This window comes from Eptesicus fuscus, chromosome 22 (genome assembly GCF_027574615.1).
Source record: "Eptesicus fuscus isolate TK198812 chromosome 22, DD_ASM_mEF_20220401, whole genome shotgun sequence".
Taxonomy (NCBI): Eukaryota; Metazoa; Chordata; class Mammalia; order Chiroptera; family Vespertilionidae; genus Eptesicus; species Eptesicus fuscus.
In genome coordinates, this window is record NC_072494.1 from 27729192 (window position 1) to 27753999 (window position 24808).

A 24808-nucleotide genomic window follows, 5' to 3' on the forward strand; every position below is an offset into this window, starting at 1 on the left:
CCGGCTGGCCCCTATTGGCCCCAATTGGGAGGCGGGGCCTGCCAGATCACACCCGTGCATGAATTTGTGCACTGGGCCTCTAATATATATATAAAATGAAGGAATACATGTAGATTTCCAAAGAGAAATTGTTGGACTGGACAATGTATTTGAGAAATCAAATTAGGAAAAAAAAGCAAAAGTACTTTTGAAGCTGCTTAGCCACGGATTTTGTAAGTATTATTATCTCACTCTTATGAAAACCCTCTACTGACATCAGAGCTCAGTTACTTGAGGAACTCTGGACATTCACTTAGCAGTAATCTTCCCACTGAGAATTACTTTCTAAAAAAGAATATGGGCTCAGCCTCTCTCATGCACATCAGTAGGTTTAAAGTTCAAGAATACAAGTATTTTTAAAGGCCTGTAAACTGCCTGCGAGTTAGTTTCTGAGCTGTGTAATTGGGCTTGTGCCCATTCTGACAGAATTGCTGAAATTAGGCAGGCACTTGCTTTACCAAGTTTAGAGGGAGCTTGAAGAGCAGAAAACAACTTGCTGAATTATTGCCCCAAGTAGGTAAGATGAATCAGGACAGTGTGGCTCTGTCAGATGTTTCTGAATATGGTTTGTCTGGAGTCAAAATATTCTACTGTGTATTGAGTCATGAATGGTTGACTGTATGACCTTTACATGTGTACAATATACATGTGCAATTTGTGATGAACTCTGAAGGGATTCTGATTTAATTTTCGCTTATATTTTATCTGCAAAATAAAAATAAATATTTTTAGGGTATAGTTGTAGAAGTTAATAGGTAGTGGAGAAAACTTCATGGTATGAGTACAGCAGCGGAATGATCTGACTTGCATGGTAGGCAAATTTATTTGAGAATGAAGCATAGGGTGATTTTAACGGGAAACAGAACTGCAGGAGGAAAGCCCTTATAAAGTATATGTAAGTAATGATAATGCAAGAGTATAACCATATTTTCACAATAAAATGAAAAGGGAAATGTAGATATAAAAACATCTAATTATAGAAACCCAAAGATGAATGAAGGAATTGGGGTGGGTAGGCGGGGCAAGACAGTGATCATCACTGATGAGGAAGGGAGCAGTTGCAGGTTCCTGGGTGCTTAGGGGTTTTTATTTTCTATCACTGGCTCCCGTGTGTTATAGTCAGGAACTTGGCTGACTTGGGACAAAGCTGTAAAGATAATCAAACACAACTCGCTATAAGAGACGGTATACTATGCTGAGGAATTGTGGGCTTTGGAGTCAGGCAGACTTGATTGAAAGCCTGCCAGTGTGTGCTCAGGTAATAATAGGATTCTAAATAAAGGTGATCCTGCCTAATTTCATGCATATAGTGGTTGATGATACTGAAAATGTAGTGATAATACAAAGTACTTAGCTCTCTATAAGAAGTAACAATATTACTAGTGCTTTCTTTGTTATAGTTCTCTTAATACTTTTTATTGAAAAATTGAGGATGAAAAAGTTTAATAGAGTAGTAATAATCTGCATAACATTTTTCAATTAAAAAAGAAGAATTGAGAGAAAATTATTACTTCCACTTTTCAGGTCAAAATATTATTGCAACTGTATGGATATAGTAAATTTACACTGAAAGTACAAGTGATAACTACTAGCAGATACTTAGCTATTAAAATATAGTTCTTATTGTTTGTAGATACTCTGTCCCTAGATCTGTGCTTTCATCATGGCATCTAATATTTAAACTCATTGTAAATACATTTTAATTAGGGTTCATTTCACACTTCTCTCTGAATAGCTTCATATTTCCAGGAATTTTATTAGTGTGGAGGGGAGTTGTAAAAAAAACTCTCTCTTCTTTAGTAAAGATGAAAATGACAGTGGCCAGGAGGAGAGTGCTATTCGGGGGTCAGGTTTAAGATATCTTTCAATCAATATCACGGATAACGAATTCAATAAACATCATTTGAGCTCCTAATGTGTTATGGACTTGGGGTTGAGGTTTGGGGGTTGGTGAGAGTTTACTAAAATGAAGAAGGCTAAGTCACCTGCCATCATGGAGCATAAAATATTTTTCTTGTATAGCCAAGTATAATACAAATTGTTCAATGTTCTAACAAGTATTGTTATTAAAGTGGAAGGATTATTTATACTGGAAAAAGGAATTGGTAGAGAAATTTTCGACACAAGCTAGTAAATGAGCCAAGCCCTCCACGATGAGTAGGATTAGTTCAGTGAAATTTAAGGGAAAGCTGTGCAAGGAGAATGGTCTGTGTTGAAGGAAAGATGAGGGTCAATTAGCTGGATGCCAAAATAGTTCATAGGTGAGAATTACTTCAATTTTCTTTGATTCAAGGTGTCTTAACTTACTTGATTTTGCTAATGCATAAAGAGAAGAATGACTTATATTAATGGCATTCACAGACAGATAAATAGTAAGAACTTATTATTTTACCATAAATACACTTGTTTGATGGACCATAATACTCAAGCATAGCAGTGGATAAGAGAGACAGATTATTATAAGCAAATTATTTAATTGGTGGCCATAGAGAATCTTCCCTGTTTATGTCCATCCACAATCTGGATTAGATTTCCCTATCCGCTCTCTCTTAGCACCCAAATAGAATGCTGATTAGCATGCTGGCCTTTTCATTCGATGTATGAATTTAACTATCAGTTATATCTCATTATTCATGTCCAAGTTTATCAGAAACAAATCACTTTCATGTAGTTAGAGAGTACAGAATAGGCAATGTCATAAAAAAGCGAGGAATAGAAGCAACTGCATATAAAGTAAGAAAAATTAATCATGAAACCATAAGGTTCTTCTTTTCTGCTTTTTTTGAGCCAGGGTTTTGACCAGTAGGTACTTCCTTGTTAGTAATCTGACCAGTTCTGAGGCTATTCCTTTTGCTTCCTTGTCCAGTGCTAAAATTAGCTTATTATTCTCAGTTTTAAATTTTAAATTGTCATTTGACAGCAAACGGTATAAAAAAAAAACAAAACTCATTGTCGACAATGCAAAAGGTGGATTGGATTTAAATTAGAGTCTACTACAATGGCTCAGTTTCAGTTGATTTCCACCTGTATTCCTCCTCTTAACTGATCTTCATTGATGGACAGACACAGGGAAGAGGGATCTTCAGACCTAATGGATCCTACCTCCTGAGGCAAGCTCTAAGAGCAGGGTCTCTCTTACCTAAGGCAGAGGCAGAGGTTCTTGGAGCCAATAGGCTAGTGCTGGAAATATTTTTGGGGGTGTGTGGGGGAGAATGGACAAAGTAAAGACAGTAAATCTGAACTTGGGCTATCCATCCAGGGGTCTATGTGAACAATGAGATCATAGGCAGGGAGCCAAAATGGTTGTGGGCATGGAGGCCACAGAACCACAGAATGGGGAAATGGGAGATGTTCTGCACCAGTTACAGAGGGGGAGAGAGACATGCCTGCAAAAGCTTCTCTTCGCTACAAGCATGGAGACAAGTCAGCCTGACTTGGTAAGACGGAAAGGAGGCAATCATCTTCCCATGCATTTTAACTATCGCCATAACATACTCTGAAATCTTCTTTAAAAGCACTTAATCAAACCGTTTTCTTATCTTCAACATGTAACACACTATTGGACAACCTCTTCAAATACTGGGAGCTACAGCCTTTTATCATCAAACTGATGGGAGCACGTGAGTCTGCTTTTCAAGGACGTCTTTCTTTGTCAGTTTTAGGATGAATGTGCCCTGAAAACATCTTCTTTCACCAATTGTACCTGGAGAAAAAGGTGAAAAATAACAGTGTACTCTCTGCTCCTCTCTTTAGCACATAGCCGCTCTTCAGAAATTCAGGGTCTTCTTTGGAAAGAGAAAGATCTTGATTCCCATTAGACACTTCAGGCCTTTTTTTTTTTTTTTTTAGGAAGGAGAGGTTTATAACATACCAGGTTGAATTTATGATAGAAAAAAAAAAAAACAAAAAGGTGTTGAATCTTGGGCTCTAGAAAGTGGAAAATCCAGAAAATTTAATGATGGGATCTGCAGAAATTATATTATTTGAAAATGTTATAAGAAAGCTAAGAGAATGCACTCAGTATTTGATTAAAGGCAAAAACAGAAGATACTGGGTTGAAAACAAGATATACTAAATTAATCTTTAAAGACACTACACCATTCTTGTGAAATTTGGATAAATTTAACCAGTACACCTTCTTTGTTACAGTCATACCAGGTATTTGAACTTACATTGCAAAACGGTAGTTCAACCAGATTTGGTTCTCCCCTAACTCTTAATGTATATGCATTATGGTTGCTGGTATGCCTTCAATCTTACATTTACAAACAGTTATCAATTCAGGTGTTTTAAGTTTGGGGAGGAAATACTTGAACAAATTTGACTGTTAAAGTGTTCTTATAATGTACTCATTTTATATTCTGGGTTATCAACTTTGCCTTTTTAAGAATTCGAAAATGCTCTAGGTTATTCATCTTTTCAATCTAGTTCTCACTTGTTTGCAAAAAAGAGGAAGCAGTAACTAGTTAAGGACAAGGAGTACTTCCAGACACACACACACACACACACACACACACACACACACACACACACACACACACACCAGCCAGCATCCATGTAATTTAGGACCGGTTAACGCACACATGGTTTAAGTATGCGTTCTGACTTCAAACTCCTTGTTCTGCTAAGTCACCATTTACCTTAGGATGCCAGCATCTGCAGAACAGCCCTTTCCCTCGCTTCCTCTTTCATTCCACCTTAAAACATCTGCGAAGACTAAAGGAAACCAGCCCACGTCTTAGCCCCTCCCACCAAGGATTAGACTTAAACTTCACTGTGGTCCCGGGCTGAAAAAGGATCCTGACAGAAAGCTAGAGGCACAAAGGAGCCCGAGGAAGCTCTTGTAACTCTGGGAACTGTAAGCAATATATTTACTCTACCTCCGCCCTGCTCCGCTCCCCTCTCCCACCCTCCTTAGCTTCTAGTTTGTATCTTAACTTGGAAGGAGGAAAGGACGCGGGGAAATCTAGTATTCACTGCGTTTTAAAAAGTCCGCCGGTCCTCCGCCTTTTGAAATGAGACAGATGAGGGAATCTTAATTATCTTCTAACAAATGCCAGTTTGATTTCCGGGGTCTACATGCACCTTGGAGTCAAAAGATAAGGTGTTCCTTCACTTAACAGCAGCGAAAGAGCCAACCCAACATTCAGAAGACAGCGAGGTGGCGCTTATTAGGGCTCCACGTGATGCCACCCCATGGTCACAGATCCCCAATACTTGAGCAAGCGTGCATTTGACAGCCTTGATGCTCTTTAGTTACAGAATTTGGGGACTCATTTAAGTTTTGATGAAGAAGTAGTCATTTTGGTTACTTATGCAAAGCATTCCTGGGTATTTAATGTGTTGCAGTGTTATGCAGAAAAAAGAAAAAAAAAAAAAGACAATACTGAAAAATTAATTGTAAAACAGCCGGTATTCTGATTTGCCCTTTCTCTAACTTGGTGGACATGCCAGGAGAACCGAGCTCCCGGTTAGACCCTGGAAAAGATTTGACCGAATAATGATAACGTTAAGTTTCAAGTGTGAATACTCTTTTGGTGATTTTGTTTTCGAAGAAGCAGTAAAAAAGGCATTGAATTTGAAGTAATAGTGACTTAACATAGCTAGGTCTCCTACAGCTTATAATAATTTCAGTCTTAAAAATGATGATTTTTTCACCTCAAAAACTAGAACAAGAAATGCTCTTCCTATTGGTTGATGATGTAAGCATTTATTCAGCGGAGGCAGATAGAGAGGGCATACTATTTGGATGGATGTCTAAGTTATGATATTTGCGTGTTTAACCCTTTCAGGGACAATTTGTGTTTGGGTTTGTTTCTGTTTGTCGCATAAATGTGAAATTGTAGCCCAAGACATTTGCAGGGGATAGTGGTGAAACTCACCCTGTTAAGAGTTTTAAAATTATATTTTAGAGGTCCCTACACCTTGCCAATCGAGTTTGATGCTGGGGAAAAAAACCAAAACAGTTATTTGCTTCTTTCATTGAGCAGAGAAAGAGTTAAATTTTAAATTAAGCAATAATTGTGAAATGCCTAGAGAAGTGTTTTATCTGCATTTGTTCACAGCAGCTTTACAAACTTCCTGTAGGGGAAGCACATTTTATGGGACAAGAAACTAAGAAATCTATTCAATCATTTTCCTAATTAAACATAAGTGATCACTTTTGAAGTATTTTGCACATAAGTTTAATTAGGAAAAGGAAAACGATTGAATAGATTTCTTAGTACCTGAAGAAGTTCACAACATAGAGATAATTTGGCCTGTTTTTAACCTATCGGTATCGTTCTTGGTGTCACTGCTTAGAAAGCAAAGTCATGAAACCATATCATTTGCATATTAAAAATAAGTTCCAAGAATAAAAAAGAGGAAGACAGAATTAGCTGTGGTTCCTTTTCCTCTCATAGGCCTTTCATTGACCATCAATTTTTTTCCTCCTCTTGGTTGCAGACTTTATAGCTTTAGTTATTCTCAACTTTTTTTTTTTAAGTCACAGACCCTTTTACAAGTATGAAAGCTGTAGACCCTTCCCCAGAATAATGCTCGCTTACTGCCCTCCAACATGCACAAATTTGGAAGCAGCTTTAGAACGCTCATACCCCTCCCCCCAAAACAATTAATATCACATGAAAATGTTGTACTTCTTAGAACTTTGGAATTTTCTGATAGTATCAAATAATTACCAAATCATTTTATTTATAAGTAAAGAACTGCCTAATAGTGACTATTGATTGCAGGGCTCACATTGTTCAGTTATTCGTCAGTGTGCTGGAACTCTAAGCAGTTTGGTGTAATGGAAAAACGACTTGCCTGGAAACCAAGTGACCTAGATTCTAGACTTAGCCCCACTAATGACTAGTTGGGCAATATTAACCTTGTCATTTTTCTGTAACATCTGATATCTTTTGTTGCTGAACGCAGTAAGTAAAACATAGTAGGAAAACAAGACGTAAATAATTTTTAATTGGATTGTGGGTTGTCTAGATTTGCTCTTTTATTCTAAAATTCCTAACTACATTTCCCAGCATGATTATGTTTTATGATATTCTCATTTATTCCAAAGATAATTCATGTTAACTGCTTAAATTTCATTCAATATAGTAAATTGCAAAGAAGTACAGTGAAAAATTACCTATTACCCCCTAACGGGATAACCATTTTTAAAATGTTATTCTTTCATTTATTCAATCAACAAATATTTATTGAGTAACTAGTATGCATCAGATAGGAATTCCTGTATGTACATCTGTTTATACTTCTAGGCATTTACCTATATATGCATTCACATGTAGATATTATAAAATTGTGATCATATTTGCTAAAAGGTAAACTGAGGCATGTTAAATGTTTTAAGAGTTTATTTGAGCAAAAATCAGTTGAAATGAGGCAGTGAAAAATGGAAAGTAGTTAGGAAAGCGTCACCTGCAGGATCTAGGGGCAGAGACTTTTATAGAGAAAAAGTGGAAGCAAAGTAAGGAAATTATTGACTGGATATAGTTTAAAGCTTAGTTGGCTGTTTTTGATTGGTTGTCCTTAGGTTTCAATTTTGTAACTTTGAGGCATTTACAGGTTTAAGATTTTGATTTGCTTAAGTAGGCCACTGTGACAATGAAGTCGCCACAGACTAATTGCCTCCTCATTTAATTAATTTAATACACCATTCATACTGTTTTATAACATACTTCCTCTTCAATCATGGAATTTTCTCTTAAAACATGAGTTTTTTTGTACTCATCCATTATTCTGTATTTATTTATATTTTAAACTAGAGGACTGTTGCAGGAAGATTCCTGCAAGAATAGGGCTTCCTTCGGTCAGAGCGAAGCAGAGAAGGGAGCGGGCTTTGCTCTCTTCTCCGCTGCCTCGCTCCCTTTTCAGCCACTTTGCTCCCTTCTGCAGTGCTTGGCTTCCTTCTACGCTGTCTTCAGTCTTCACTCCACGCCTTTATATGCAAATTAACCAAAATCTTTGTTGGTTAATTTGCATACCCACTCCGGATTGGCTGGTGGGCGTAGCGGAGGGATGGTCAATTTCCATTTTTCTCTTTTATTAGTGTAGATATCGTTGAGTTCCTACTATATGTTACACACTGTGTAAGCAATGCCAGTCTATACATGAGCAAGAGTATGGTTCTCACTATGATGTAATTTTAGTCTGTGGAAATGTACTGGTCAATTATAAGTTGTTGGATTTAGGTAGATTATAGATTTCTACTATTACAAATAACTAGAGGCCTGGTGCATGAAATTCGTGCACGGAGGGGGGTTGTCCCTCAGCCCAGCATATACCCGCTCCAATATGGGCCCCCTTGATGGATGTCCGACTGCCCGTTTAGGTGGGATCGGACATCCCTCTAAACAGGCAGTCGGACATCCCTCTCACAATCCAGGACTGCTGGCTCCCAACTGCTTGCCTGCCTGCCTTCCTGATTGCCCCTAACCACTTCTGCCTGCCAGCCTATCACCCCCTAACCACTCTACTGCCAGCCTGTTTGCCCCCAACTTCCCTCCTCTGCCGGCCTGGTCACCCCTAACTGCCCTCTCCTGCAGGTTTGATCACCTCCAACTGCCCTCCCTTGCAGGCCTGGTCCCTCTCAACTGCCCTCCCTTGCAGGCCTGGTCCCTTTCAACTGCCCTCTCCTGCTGGCCATCTTGTGGTGGCCATCTTGTGTCCACATGGGGGCAGGATCTTTGACCACATGGGGGCAGCTATATTGTGTGTTGCAGTGATGATCAATCTGCATATTACTCTTTTATTAGATAGGATAGAGGCCTGGTACAGGGGTGGGGGCCAGCTGGTTTGCCCTGAAGTGCGTCCCGGATCAAGTGGGGATTCCCTTGGGGTGTGAAGCGGCCTGAGCGAGGGGCCTGTGGTGGTTTGCAGGCGGGCCACACCCCCTGGCAACCCAAGCGGAGGCCCTAGTATCTGGAATTTATTTTCCTTCTATAATTGAAACTTTGTAGCCTGGAGCAGAGCCAAGCCTGGGGCTCCCTCTGAGGCCAGCAGCCATTTGTGTTGGGGTTATAATTGAAACTTTGTTGCCTTAAGCGGGTGGGCTCGGACAGGGTGTGCGGAAAGCTTTGCTTCCTCTGTTACCTAGGAAACCTTGCTCTCTGTGGCTGTAGCCATCTTGGTTTGGGTTAATTTGCATACTCGCTCTGATTGGATGGTGGGCGTGGCTTGTGGACGTGGCTTGTGGGTGTGTCGGAGGTATGGTCAATTTGCATATTTGTCTATTATTAGATAAGATTTTTCAGCTGGGACCTCTTATATAAATGTTTGTACACCTCTTTGCTTATTTCCTTTGTATAGATTCTTACAAGTGTATGTTCCAGGTTCTAACAAAAGTTCTACTACTTACAGGTTGTGAGATAAGCCAATAATTGGTTTAGCAAAACGTTCTTTTCTCAACTGTAGCATAGAAATAATAATACTTGGTTATTTGGAGGATTCCTAAAAATATTTAGCAATATGTTATGGAATGCTAATTATTATTTTTGGCATTTTGTTCTTAAGAAATACTGCATCCATTTATAAGTAGTATAAGAGGGTAGAATTTCCCTAAACCAACATTGTGTTATTACTGAAGTACAAGAAACAACAAATTAAAACATTAGATAATTGTTATACAAAAATGGCATTTTGTTTAAATTTGCATTTCTTCCAGAAATAAGGTTGAATAATTTTCAAAGTAGCTGATATCTGATAAAGTGGGGGGGTCTTATTCCACACAGGGTGCTGCTGGGAGTGGACTTCTTATGATATCCCAAGAAAAATAATTTTCTGAGACTTGCATAGGAGAATCAGTAATTTTTATTCACATGAAGCTAAATCCCTTTGCATTTCCAAAGTCCCATTTCCCTTAGTCCAGTAGAAGAAGTATAGCTGGCTTTCAGTAAAGCTAAAATCAAAGCCAGTGTCAAGAGTTTTCCATGTTGGAGCCAGGTCCAGTATATCATTAGACTAGTTGCAATCCATTAGTCCATTGTGTGGGGGGGGTCCTCATGGCCGTGGGCCACATGGTAGAATGCCAGGAAGCCAAGCATGAGCTATGAGCCAAGTGTGCCAAGAGGAATCAAGACAGTGAACTTCTTTGTTCAGGGGATTATACTATATATCCCAAATTTCCTCTCATTTACAGTGGACACACCCATTCTGGCCAATGACCTCTGTTCCCAGGTGTGACTGACAGTACACACCTTCCCTAGTCATCCCAACTTTACTGGGCACATATATATCTTTCCTTTGTCCAGCCCCTTTCCCCCAATGTTTTGCAGGAAATATGCCCATAATGTCTGGCCTTCTCTTTGCTCCTTTCCTATCTACACTAATAAAAGAGAAACATACAAATTGACCATCCCTCTGCTACGCCCACCAGCCAATCAGGAGTGAGTATGCAAATTAACCCAACAAAGATGGCGGTTAATTTGCATATGCAGGCAAGGAGCAAAGACTGAAGACAGCATAGAAGGAAGCCAAGCACTGCAGAAGGAAGCGGAGCAGCAGAGAAGGGACGAGTGAGGCAGCAGAGACGGGAGGGAGTGAGGCAGCGGGAAGCCCTATTCGAGGAATCTTCCTGCAATAGGCGTCTAGTTATTAATAATTAGCTAATTATAATGGTATCAGAGCCACTTAGATGTCTATGTTTATGAATTGTCTCTTTCAATGTGAGTTTTAAATATTTTTTTCAGTTTTAATTCCTAATTCAGTAAATATCAATAGCCATAACTCACATAATCAAAGGCCCTTTGGAGTCCTCCATTTTGAAGAGTGTTAGAGGTCAAAATTAAAGCTAAATTTTGAACTAGAAATAGAAATTCTGGAAACATTGTTTTTCCCAATTTTGAAGGATTGACCTTATTGTTTCCTAAAGCCCTTTCTTTATAAATAGGTGAGATGCACTGAAAAATGAAAGCAAGTCATATGTATTCTCATAGACTGTCATATTCTACAAAATTAGGGAAATTGAAGAGGGTTTCAAAAATCCTTGTAGAATGTCCCACACCTCTGGGAACATCCAGACTTGCTTAATGCAGATAAGGACTAAGGGTTACATGATGATTCCTTGTAAAGGTTTCGTGAGAAAAATAGTATCCATGTTTGTCACGAACCAACTTAAAATGAATTTAAATTTTGGTCAACTCTTCATCTTCTACTTTGATAATTTGGGCAGTGACAGTTGGGTGAACCAAAAAGTTGGTTCTTGTGTTCTTTTCAAAGGAGATAGTAAGTAGAGCAGATCGTGTTCTGGTCTTTTGGTACCATCACCTGCCTGAGAGAAAGAGATGTACCAAATATTTGCTGCTCTTGCTATGTGATTCTGGTTTTTGATTCTCTCTGATTCTTAGTCCACCCTTATAACATTCTTTGAAAATACAGTTTATCTCTCCTTTATACAGATATGAAGTAAGCTTAAATAATTCACTGTTCACCAGAAGAAGATTTATAAGGCCACACTACTAGTCCAGTCCACTTATTTAATGAATTCAAATGACTAGAGAAACTCAACAAATACCCGTAAGTGATCCTTATCAGAGTTTAACAACCTCTGGCTTAAAGATGATGGGCTGATATGTTCTTAGCACATGCAGTTGTAAATAAATCAGCTTATCCCCTTTCCTTAAGCTTTCTCCTCATTTGCTTGTTTTGGAGTCTGCAGGGAAATTTGGGTATTTTAGGTAACAGTATGTTTTGAATTAGGACACAAATATGTAATTTGTTTGTAATATATGTAATTTCAGTATTCAATGGTATAGAAAACTCACGTATTTATAATACTCAGCTTATACGTGCTTAGTTTTTCATTGTGTTATTACCTAATTTACAATATGTTCTCTGATTATGTAGTTTGAAAAAAAAATCACAGGGTCAATATTTTTCATTTGCACAGCATTTATGGCTTATGAAGAGATTGCTTGAGAACTTTATTCCCAAAATAACTCAGTAAGTTAGCAGAGCAGGTAGTCACATTTTACAGATCTGAAAAGAGAAATGTGGAAACATCAAATGGCTTACTTAATGTCCAATCATGATTTCCATTTTGACGCATTTTGTATACTTCAATTAATTAACTGATTAATTGGTTTGTATTTTCAATTTTGATGCATGTTATTTTTAAGGCCACCCTCCTCTTCCTATTTGTGTTAACATCAGAAAAATTATTGGGGAAAGAAGATCCAGATAGTACAGGTTTCCATATTAACTCACTTATTCTTCTCTTTTAACTGGATTACTGATTGACCTAACAGAGGAAGTTGCACAAATCTTTAAGAATGATTGAGAAAGTAGTGTATGGTCTACAATTTTGTATTTTAGAACTATTTAGTATTTTATATAGCTATATGCCACTTTAAGAGATAAAGTAGCCATTGTGGCTCAATGGTTGAGCATCAACCTATGAACCAGGAGGTCACCTATGAATCAGGAGGTCATGGTTTGAACCAGGAGGTCATGATTTGATTATCCATCAGGGCACATGCCTAGATTGTGGGCTCAATCCCCTATAGGGGGTGTGCAGGAGGCAGCCAATTGATGATTCTCTCTCATCATTGATATTGCTCTCTCCCCCTCTCCCTTCCTCTTTGAAATCAATAAAAATATATTTTAAAAAAGATAAATGTAATAAATGTAACATTTTATCTAAAAATACAAAATAGACATATTATGAGTTATATATGAAGTACTAATTTTACTAGAGGCTTTATTTCCAGTTTGGAGTAGATCATTCTCTTAGAATATTCTAAGTATAACCTGCAGAGCCTATGACTCTTTTTGGCTCTTTTTATTAACCCTGGCAGTTGGCATAAAGCATTTGTATAAAAGTGATTGCTCTGACCTTGGATTAATCAGTTAGAGAAAAAAATTATTTTACCTTTCTGAACAATTCAGTAGCTTATGGTAAACTAGACATTCCTTTTCAGGATTTAAACTTATATTAGTTGTAAAATTATTTATTATACATATGTATAACTTTATAATAAATAATACATAGAAGATCAAGTTTGAGTGCTAGATGCAACTGAGCCACTAGAAACATTAGGTCAGCAAATAGAGTTTCAGTCAGTAAATTGACACACTTTCTCTTTGCCCCAAACTTCAATATCCACAGCTTTAACAAGATAAGCAAATTGAGTTCAGTCTATAGGCAATGAGCTGGGATGTTAGGCCCCTTATGGAAGGAGGTATTCTTGCTGAATTCTTGGGTCTGTAATTGTAGAAGGGGATAGTCTGAGGGCAGATAAATGGTGTCTTTAGCTTTTCTTCAGGTTCTCATTTTTTAATTTATTTTTAAAAAGGGTAATCTATTTTGTTGTTTTTTTACATGCAGTGTTTCATATAATATTAAGGAAGTATTGAGAAAAATAATTTAGAGCAATTGTGTAAGAATTTATAGAAAAGCAAGTTGGGGGCAAGTGCCTAAAGATGCATACAGTTATGAGGACATTCTATATGGACTCCTGCCAGCATCTATGATTAAGATTTCATAATAGCCACAAACCTCAAACAGGTATCAACTTTATTCCTATTCAACTGTCATGAAGAACAGGCAGAGGAATTTAAAACTGATTGAGGTCATGAATTTATAGCTCAAAGACATAACACCTAAGGCATTTCCATAGTTTGTGGCACAGTTTTCTAAGTCACTACTTTTAATATGCAGTGGTCATTTATGTGCAGATAATTATTTAAAGTATTATCATAGCCTTGATTCTTAGGAGAAGATGTTACTAGCATGTATTTTAGGAAGATTTCTCATAGCAAAAACTCTAAATTAAAGAGATTTCTTGGTTAATGAAAGACTTAATTATAAAATAGTAAGATGTTTACTTCTAGTCTGCTACTTGGTACTTAATTTTTTGGGACTCATTTAGAATTTGCTGAAATTCTTACTATTTAAATTATATTTTAGATTGGTAAATTAACTTGGTTGGCTAATACCTTAGTAATTATTGTCCACAATGAAAAGAACTCATAAAAATTACAATATTCTTCCAGGAAAATAATTTCTAAATACTATTTTATTTATATGTATAGTATAGCTAGGATAATAGTAAGAGAAATGTATCTTTTTAATACCTAAAAAAAGAAGAAATTTAGGTAGCCTGTTCTCTTTTTCACTTAAGAATTTTACCTTTTGGGTGAAAAAATGTAGATGCTAATATCAACCAGGAATTGTTGATCACTGGGCTTTGTGCATTTATTCCTTCACCAATTCAGTAAGTTTTAATTAACACTAACCACCTGCTAGGCATTGTGTTACATTTAAAGCATACCTGGGTGAATAAAGCAAGTACAGTGATTAATTCCCTCTTGGAGGAGAGAGACAGTAATTGAGCAAACAATAAACAGGTAATAAAGGAAGCAAATGGACTTCAATAGTAGAAAATAACTGGGAAGGTGAAGGATGGGAAGGTTTTGCTAAGAGGTAAAAGTTAAGCCAAGATGTGAGGGATGAGAAGTCATGCGTGGGAGGTGAAGGGAGTGAGAACAGGTGTGGCTCAAGGTGGGGACTCCAGGCAGAGGACAGCATTTGCAAATAAACCTGCAAAGAAGTGACCAAGAAATCGTATGGAAAAGTAGGGATTGGAAGAAAAGGATGGAAAGTGGTTCCAGAGAAGCAGAGGGTAGAAAAGTGACAGCTACATTTGAAAACTTGGAAGTGATTAGAGATATGGATTAAGAACAGCTTCAGTGGACAGAATAGGATGAGAAGGAAGTGGAAGTGAGATGGTAAGTGGATGGGAAGTGAGGGCTGGAGGATATTGGATACAGTTTGAGCAAATGGTTCTTCCCAGGTTATCTGTCAGTGAAACGGCATAAAAATGGAGACATGGAGGGCAAAGGAATATGGAGTTGAGGGAGACTAACAGGTTTACTGACCAGATTATGCAGTAAAAACTAACGTTTGATGATTCAGGGAAAAAAAAAAAAAAAAAGGCATGGACATCAGAGTGAAGTACTTGAGGAGGAGAGAGGGATTTTTCAGTCAGAGAGACAACGTCTGGGGCCAGGTCTGCAACAGAAGGAGGAACTGCCTACGTTGTGTACATGTAGAGGAGTTTGCAGATCTGGTGGTGGGAAGATGAGAAACTTCCCTCTGGTGCCTTCTGTTTTCTCAGAGAAGGGAGATGAGGTCATCAGCTAAAAGTGGGTTGGAGGGGGTTGGGGTGAGATTCTTGAGGGGAAGAAGAAAGTCATTTTTTAGAGTGGGAATGCAAGTTCACTAAAGTTGGAACGATGCTGGGTAGTGTTGAGAGCCTCTTTGAGTTTAGAGAATGTGAACCTAAAAATGCCAGGTTATGTGGCTTTTCTCCAATTGTGTTAAAATGCTAGGAGCAAACCCAGATAAGCTAGAATGGCTGAGTTCTTCTAGAGTGGGAGGTTGGAAGAAAGAAAGGAAAAGAGAGAGGGGGGGGTGGGGAGGGAAGGAAGGAAGGAAGGAAGGAAGGAAGGAAGGAAGGAAGGAAGGAAGGAAGGAAGGAAGGGAGGAAGGAAGGGAGGAAGGGAAGGGAGGAAGGAAATACTTTCTATTTTGCAGGATCTCTTAATCCTGCAAAAGACTGGGTTTCCTGTGCATTTCAAAGGTGAACTGCCATTCACAGTATCTGGAAGCATACGTCAAACCTTCTTATCACCTGACAAAGGAATGGTGAACTTGACTCCTATTACAGGTTTCCCACTCCAATACTGCAGAATGCTGGTCTAGTTGAACTTCACAGTTAACACCTGAGGTAGGCAGGTATATGGCTTTGCTGATCTTCTACCATTCCTGCCATATTTACTGTCCATTTTTTCTGCTTCAAGATCATAGTCAACATTCCTACTTTAACTACAATATCAGCCTCACGCTCATGAAACATTAAAGCCAGTATGACCGTTTTCCTGGGGTTTTTCCCGGGACTGTTTACTTTAGAAAAAATATATGGCTTTTGCTGCTGTGGCAATCTCCAGTACGTCATGCAAAAAGGCAGCAATTAAGGAGGGAGTGGAAGCCTCAACAAAACACAAATGCGCCCCAGGGGAGAATATTTTGAACTGTCTGGTCTGGAGAGAGAGAGAGAGAGAGAGAGAGAGAGAGAGAGAGAGAGAGAGAGAGAGAGAGGAGCTGTAGAAATAATGTGCTTCTCAAAATACACCCCTTTTCTTAGCCTTTTGTGCCACGTTGTTAGATATATTTAAAAAGTGTTAACACCCAGTACATCACCATTATCAGTTTCTTTTAGGTAGAAGGTGAAATGTTATTCATTTTCTGAAAATGAACATAATATAGTTTACACTTGTCGATGGGATATTACTCCATAATGTTTTGAGTGGGAAGAGGAATTTTGGAAACAATCCACTTAGTGTTTGTAAGTAAACATCGGATAACTATGAGTCAAACCTAGAGAAGCATAAACGATGAAAATGACTCTTTTAAAGCTTTATTTGACGTATCATAGAGATGAATTCAATTATTCACTTCCTTCTAATTCATATCTTGAGCTTATCAGCACACAATAACTTGAAACTTAAAATTTTGGTCAAATTAAAATTTACCTATATGTTCTGTTTCATTTTGGCTATGTTTCCTTTTTAGCTCAAGTATTCGGGAAGTGGGTGGGTTGCTGGTAGCTTATAAAGAATAGCTGAGTGAGAGTGAAGTGCTGCGTTCAGCTGTTCCCCTGATATTCCCAGTATCCACCTGGCCCCATACATAGTTAACACGATGTTATTGACTATACTACCTATGCTATAATTTACATCTCTGTGATTATTCCATAACTAGCAAGGTATACTTAATCCCTTCACCTTTTGCACTTAGCCCCTCAACCCCACCTCCCCTCTGTCAACCATCAGTCTGTTCTCTGTATCTATGAGTCTGTTTCTATTTTGTTTATTTTGTTCTTTAGATTCCACACTCTTTAAAGTACATGATTGTCTAACCAGTGTGCTGTATATCTGAAACTAACTCGGAATAATCGTGAAAGTAAAGTATAATTGAAAAAAATAAAAGAAAAGAAAGCAGTTTCCCTAACTGGGTGGGCTTGGATACATTTGTTTACATCTTTAGGCCCTAGGTACACACTTGCACATTGAAGTTCTGTCTAGGTGGCGATTATGAATATTATTTTCTAGTTCCAAAATTATGTGACCTACACTATAAGCCTAAATGACTGTTTGTTTGTGGCCACCAAGAGGTGAAACAATGGAAAATAACAACAAATCAGAGAGAATAACAACAAATCAAGGAAAGAAAATTAGGAAACTGGCTTCTGGCCAGGAGACATTCTTGGTTTGTTCATAACGTAGCTGTGAGCCTGGCCAGCCAGTGTCCCCGCCTACAAAATAGGTTCACCTCGATTAGGGTCAACTCCACAGTCCTAGTTTAGGAGCATATGCTATCACACTTGGGCCTCTCTGGCTGGCTGTGTCCCTCCCTCCCCAAACAGGACTTTTCTCTGTTAACAATTGTACGCTTCTTTGTTTAAATGCTCTGTTTATATTACCAGTGTGTTACAGACTGAATTGTGCCCCCATCCTCTGTCCCCTCCCCCCCAATTCATGAGTTGATGCTGTAACCTACCCCAATCCCCACCACCAGTGACTGCATTTGGAGGTAGAGCCAGCCTTAAAAGAGGTGATAGAGTTAGGACCTTAGGATGGGCCCTAAACCAAGCCCACTGGTGCCCTCCTAAGAAGAGGAAATTTGATACACATCAGACAACATGATGTGTGGGCACAAAGGAAAGACCATGTGAGGACACAGGGAGTAGGTGGCCACGTGTAAGCCAATGAAAGAGGCCTCAGAGGAATCCAAATCTGCAGAAACTTTGGTCTTAGATTTCCAGCCCCTGAAGCTGTGAGGCAACAGTTTCTGTTGCTGAAACTACCTAGTCTGTAGAATTTTATTTTGACAGCCTCAGCAAACTAATACAAAGCATCATTTCCATTGTGCTGGCTCTCTGCTAAGACTCTTAACATTATTGCATACTAGAGGCCCGGTGCATGAAATTCGTGCACGGAGGGGGGTTGTCCCTCAGCCCAGCCTGTACCCTCTCCAATCTGGGACCCCTCGAGGGATGTCCGACTGCCCGTTTAGGGATCAGGACTAAACGGGCAGTCGGACATCCCTCTCACAATCCAGGACTGCTGGCTCCCAACTGCTTGCCTGCCTGCCTTCCTGATTGCCCCTAACTGCTTTTGCCTGCCAGCCTGATCACCCCCTAACCACTCTGCTGCCAGCCTGTTTGCCCCTAACTTCCCTCCTCTGCCAGCCTGGTCACCCCTAACTGCCCTCTCCTGCAGGTTTGATCACCTCCAACTGCCCTCCCTTGCAGGCCTGGTCCCTCTCAACTGCCCTCCCTTGGAGGCCTGGTCCCTCTCAACTGCTCTCTCCTGCTGGCCATCTTGTGGTGGCCATCTTGTGTCCACATGGGGGCAGGATCTTTGACCACATGGGGGCAGCTATATTGTGTGTTGCAGTGATGATCAATCTGCATATTACTCTTTTATTAGAGAGGATAGAGGCCTGGTACAGGGGTGGGGGCCAGCTGGTTTGCCCTGAAGGGTGTCCCTGATTAGGGTGGGGTTCCCTTGGGGCATGGGGTGGCCTGAGCGAGGGGCCTGTGGTGGTTTGCAGGCCAGCACGCCCCCTGGCAACCCAAACAGAGGCCCTGGTATCTGGAATTTATTTTCCTTCTACAATTGAAACTTTGTAGCCTGGAGCGGAGCCAAGCCTGGAGCTCCCTCCGAGGCCGGCAGCCATTTGTGTTGGGGTTATAATTGAAACTTTGTAGCCTTAAGCAGAGGCCTGGGCCCGGACAGGGTGTGCGGAAAGCTTTGCTTCCCCTGTTGCCGTCGGCAACCCTGCCCTGCCCTTTCAAGCTCCATTCTGCCACCATTTCTGTTTGAATTTGTTTACCTTCTATAATTGAAACTTTGTAGCTTGAGTGGAGGCTTAGGCCTGGCAAAGGCAGGCAGAAAGCTTGGCTTCCTCTGTTACCTGGAAAACCTTGCTCTCTGTGGCTATAGCCATCTTGGTTGGGTTAATTTGCATACTCACTCTGATTGGATGGTGGGCATGGTGTGTGGGTGTGGCTTGTGGGTGTGTCGGAGGAATGGTCAATTTGCATATTTGTCTATTATTAGGTAGGATTATATAATGTCTCAAAATCCCTCTTGTCCTTGAAGGTAGAGTGGCAGAATGATATAGAAAGAACGAATTTGGTACGAGGCAGAGTGTCAGGATTCCAGGGCCGGCTCAGCACCTGTTGACACAGATGAGCTGAGAAAGTTTCTTAGTCTTCCTGGGAGAGAGTGTCCTCTTTAGAGTGTGGCTAAGGGCACTGTCTGCCTCAGTCTGAGTTGTCAATTGACAAATCACTTAACCTTTCTAAAGGTTAAGTTTTTTTAATCTCTAAAATGTCTATAATAATCCCTCTTTTGTTACAAAGATGAAATGAGATGGTGTATATAAATCCCTTAGTACAGTACCCGGCACCTTGGAAATGTTGAATAAGTATAAACATTTATTTATTTATTTATTTATTTATTTTTGAACTTTTAATTATTTACTTTTAAATATATTTTTAGAAACATCAATGATGAGAGAATCATTGATTGGTTGCTTCCTGCACACTCCACGCTGGGGATCAAACCTGCAACCTAGGCATGTGCCCTGACCCGGAATCGAATCCTGAGCTCCTGGTTCATAGGTGGACAACTCAACCAATGAGCCACGCTGGCTGGGCAGAACTTTTAAAATAATGTAGCAATTGCTAAGATATCTTCCATTTTGTCATTCCAGGTTCTATAAATAGGCTCTACCTTCCCTTGATGATTTCTCAACACAAGACCTCATCTAAGTATGGTCTAGCCATTTTCTCCAAAACACCACACAAATTCCCAAGTTTGTTCATTCATCCTTCAATCAATAGTCATTGCGTGACACATCAGGGCCCAATAGGAATACAGGGAGAGAGAGAGAGACAGAACTCCCTTCATGTTGGAGACATGCACTCCACATGATGGTAAGATAGTATTTAACACTGGTAAGATAGTCTGTAACACTGTGGTTGGAGACATCAAGGAGAAATACAGGGGTCTTAACCCAGTACACAGGTTAAAAGACGGTTTACTTCTGAGAGTGAGTGTATTACAGGGAACCCTGATGGACAGGCAGAGACTATCTTATAGAGACGGTGTGTGTGTGTGGGTGGGGGAGAGGGCGGGGGACAGCACTAGTAAGAGAGAGCAGTGGGATGGAGCCTCTCTGGTGTGGCTGCCGCTTCCTGCTTCTGGCCTTTCCTGGAGGAAATCTTTCCATTTTCCCTTTCTGTATAGCTAAGCCCATTCATGGCTTCAAATATCAGCTTAGTTACTTACCTTTCCTATTGGGCCTTTTCCATTTTAAACCACCTAAATGTTTCCCTTCTCCAAAACTCTGGTAGATAATCCATATATATTTGTCTGTTAAAATAATGAACTTTCAATAATACAAATTTGAGGCTAAGAAATAATTATGGAGCAGAAAAAGTCAATTCACCAAGAATAGCGTGGACATCAGTCACAGGGACCAGGCATCTGTGGGACAGAGGAGACAGGTTCCATGCTGCTGGGTCCCTGGCTTGTGAAACAGACCTAATTAATGGGTTCCTTCGCTTTTAGATTGCCTTGGGAACAGGAGAGCTCTCTTAACAGGCTTTCTGTACTAAACTGAGAGTGTAACTTGAGAGACATTTTTCATATCAAGCAGCTCATTTACTTACTTTAATTCCTTTTTGTTTCTTAAATTTTCTGTGCCTGTTAGTGATATCAAACTCTTTACTTAGCTTAGTTTTCTAAAAATAGTACCAGCAAAATAATTTAAGAGTTTACAAATTTAGTGATACCATAGTAGCTATATATCGGCATAAAAAAAAAGATGATGATGGATATAATAGTGCACTCCTCTAAACATCTCTCTGTAGAGAAAGCTTTGAATTTGGAAGCAGAAAAGTCAGAGGCCTAATATTCTTTATTTAAAAAAAATTTAATAGAGCAGAAACAGCGGTGCTTTTTAATTTCTATGAAAAGGCATAGTCAAATATGAAAAAGTGTAGTCATTATAAAAGATACTCAACAAATTTGCCTACTTGATTTTGTTAGAAATCTCCAAAGAGCCAAATAATTCTCAGGAAGTTGAGGCAGTTTGGGGGAAAGCATCAGTTTCATAAACAACAATAATATGAACAAACTAGAGGCCCAGTGCACAGATTTGTGCACCAGTAGGGTTCCTCAGCCTGGCCTGCACCCTCTCACAATCTGGGACCCCTCAAGAGATGTTGGAGAGCTGGTTTTGGCCCGATCCCCGCAGGCCAGGCTGAGGGACCCCACTGGTGCATGGATTCGTGCACCGTGCTTCTAGTATGCATATAAGATCTTTGGTTAATTTCTTCCCACCCTTCCCCCAGCATCAACATAATCCACGGCCAATTCTGTGAGAAGGCAGCAACCTAACCCACAGCTGATTCCGTGAGGAATTGCGCTCCCGCCTCTACTGGTCAGAGAGTCTGCCCCTTGGTGGTCATTGCATGTCATAGCTACTGGGCGAATGATCAGACAGTTGCTTAGGCTTTTATATATATAGACTAGAGCTCAGTGCATGAAATTCGTACACACGGGGTCCCTCAGCCCAGCCTGTGCCCTCTCACAGTCTGGGAGCCCTCGGAGGATGTCTGACTGATGGCTTAGGCCCGCTTCCTGGGAGCAGGCCTAAGCCATCAGTCAGACATCCTTAGCGCTGCTGTGGAGATGGGAGTTGCTCCTACCACCGCTGCTGCAATCGCCAGCCGTGAGCCTGGCTTCTGTCTGAGTGGCGCTCCCCCTGTGGGAGTGCACTGACCACCAGGGGGCAGCTTCTACGTTTAGCGTCTGCTCCCTGGTGGTCAGTACACATCGTAGTGACCAGTCGTTCCACCATTCAGTCAATTTGCATATTAGCCTTTTATTATATAGGATGATACTTTGGTATATTTATGACCTGCTAGGTACTAGGCTTGATGATTGACATACATATTCTCATTTCATTCCCCCACTGTCTCTCTGAGGTGTGGGGGTCATTTCCCCATTTTACAGATAAGGAAGCTGAGGATCAGGATCGCACAGGCCCATAAAGGAGGAGACAGGCTTGGACTTTACTCAGTCTGGCTCCAGTAGAGGAGCCTGCCACCACATCAGGGTTGAACCTCTCATTACCTCCTCTGGTCTGTTACACAATGAAAGGGAGGGAATGAGAAATGGACCCTTTCCTCCAGATACCACAACCTAATAATAGCCCCTTCTCTTCCTGTTGTCCTATCACTCTCTGCAGGGAAGGGGAGTTGATGAAACCCTCCAGTCTGTGTTTCTGGCTCTGGTTCACTTTCCCGATCTTGCCCTGACAACATGACTAAAGGGGTTTTGGACAGACCACATATTGTTAAGCATTCATTGAGAGCCAACAGTTGCATTGCATGGACAAGTGTTTGTTGAAAAATGTATCCAAATTTCCCTCTCATTAGGGTTCAGGAAGTTTCTAATTACAGAGCAGCAAAAAAAAAAAAAAAAAGAAAAAGAAAGAAAGAAAAAAGGAACCATAAAGCTCTTGCTTCAGACTTAAAAGACTGTCCACTCACCAAGAAAAGTTATTCAGCTTAGATATAAAAAACAAAAAAACCCCAAACTACTGTTTTATGAGCATTCGTGAGAGTGGTTGTGCAACCTTGTTGTAATAAGGTTTCCAGGACTGAGCTAATTGTGGGGAAAAAGCATTCTCTTTGTTTAATGTGGCTAGCTTGACAGAAATTCCTTAATTCCATAGAAACCTAAAATATCTCCTGCTTCTATTAACAGGTTAGGTGGGAAAAATGATGAACCGGTGTCTATTTGTAACTGGAATTGAAAAGGCCATCATTGTCTGACAATCAGGACCAATGATTATCCTGAAGAAAGTGAACTTTAGCCGATATGACTGCTTTGTTACTTCTTTCAAACATGAATGTGGAATGAAAATTCTCTGTATTATTTTTTAATTTGTCAATTACAGTTGATAGTCAATATTATTTTATATTAGTTTCAGGTATACAGCATTGTGGTTTGATATTTACATAATACTAGGGGCCCAGTGCACAAATTCATGCACCTTGAAAGGAACTGTGGGCTGCGAGGCTGCGGTGGGTACGGGGGTGGGCCTTGGCCCCTCCTGCCATGCCCCAGGGCCCCTGTCTGCTGGCAGCTCCCCTCCCGCTGCAGCTCCCATGCACTGATGGTGCAGGCCCCACTTGCATCTGCTGATGGCATGGAGTGATTGGGGCCGGCGCCAGCAGCCAGTGTGAGTGGCAGCTGCTGCCTTGATTGCCCCTCAGGAGCAGGGGGAGGTGGAGAAGCCCTCAGGGCGATCAGGGCCAGAAGCCACTGCTCACACCTGCTAATGGCGCTGAGTGATCAGGACTGGCACCGGGCACCAGCAGCAGGTATGAGCAGGGCTGGTGCTAGTGCTGGGCGGGACCATGGCAAGCAGGAGAAAAGAATTTTCAGTAACCACCAGAGGCTCACCCCAATGACAGCGACTGGTGCCTGGCCTTGGTCTGGCACCCCCGCTGACCTGCTACACCATCCCACTGTGGCCAACACCTGCCATGTTCCGCACACACACCCCTGGTGGTCAGCGCATGTCATAGCGACCGGTTGTTCAGTTGTTCAACCATTCGGTCTATTTGCATATTAGCCTTTTATTATATAGGATATGAAGTGATCCTCCCGATAAGTGTAGTGCTCACCTGGCACCATACAGAGTTATTACCATATTATTGACTATATTCCCTATGCTGTAGTTTATATCCCCATGACTACTTTGTAACTACTGTTAAGACCTGTGGAAGTGGACTGCAGGATACTTTGGGGCTGTAGGGGATAGCACGGAACCCAGCTAAAATTGAGATGTATTGGTACATATCAAATAATACAGGGGAAGAGATCTCAGAAAAATACACAAAACATCCATGAGAGAAAGAATCAGCCTTAACATGCACCAGGCCCAGAGGTCACAAAGCTAGCCGATAAATAGTACAGTGAAGTAATAACTTTACTTTCCCTTCAACATTCTCCAACCATGAGGGGTTAAAAACCAGAGTTATCAAGCTTGGGAGGTGGGTGAGGAGGAATGGAGAAATCAATGACCTCCCTTCCCTATAGGTCTATAGGCTCTAGCTTGGGGAAGAAAAAAAACAAAACTTCAATTCTAAATTAAACTTAATTTTGGATGAATACATAGGCCCAGTATTTTAATATCTGAATTCATTTTTATATATCTATATATCTATGTATCTCTACCTATATCTATACCTATACGTGTGTGTGTGTGTGTGTGTGTGTGTGTGTGTGTGTGTGTACAACATAATTGTTAACAGAAAAGTTCTGAGGCTGACTGAGGTTTCAGCAAGGTAGGAAAAGTGCTAGTTCTGGATGCATTTAAAGAACAAAAGAGAGTTTATGTAAGATTCAGTGTCATGAATCATGTTTGCTTAATATGTATCATGTAGTTTCTAACCTAGTAGACCTGGACAGTTAACTGTCTTAATGATATTTTCTGCTTTGGGCTTTAATATTAGGGGAGCATCTGTCCAGGTCTTGCTGCAAGTTACAGTAGTTATATTATGGTTAATAGTGAGGGCGTGAACCCAGTGGTTATGATGGAATTGTTGGAAATGAGAGGACAAAGTCGCTGCCAGCAAACTTTGGGCACCAGCAACACATTTCCTCTAAATATTTTGAT

The 24808-nt window shown here is 40.3% G+C and overlaps 1 protein-coding gene across 1 annotated transcript in view; it reads left to right on the forward strand.

The window, feature by feature from the left end:
- Nucleotides 1–4819: 4819 nt before the first annotated feature.
- Nucleotides 4820–24808, forward strand: part of PLA2G4A (phospholipase A2 group IVA) — a 140551-nt gene continuing 120562 nt past the window's right edge. Inside the window, exon 1 of the mRNA XM_028152192.2 lies at nucleotides 4820–4897. The gene's annotated coding sequence lies outside the window, so the exon portion shown is untranslated. The remainder of the gene's footprint in view (nucleotides 4898–24808) is intronic.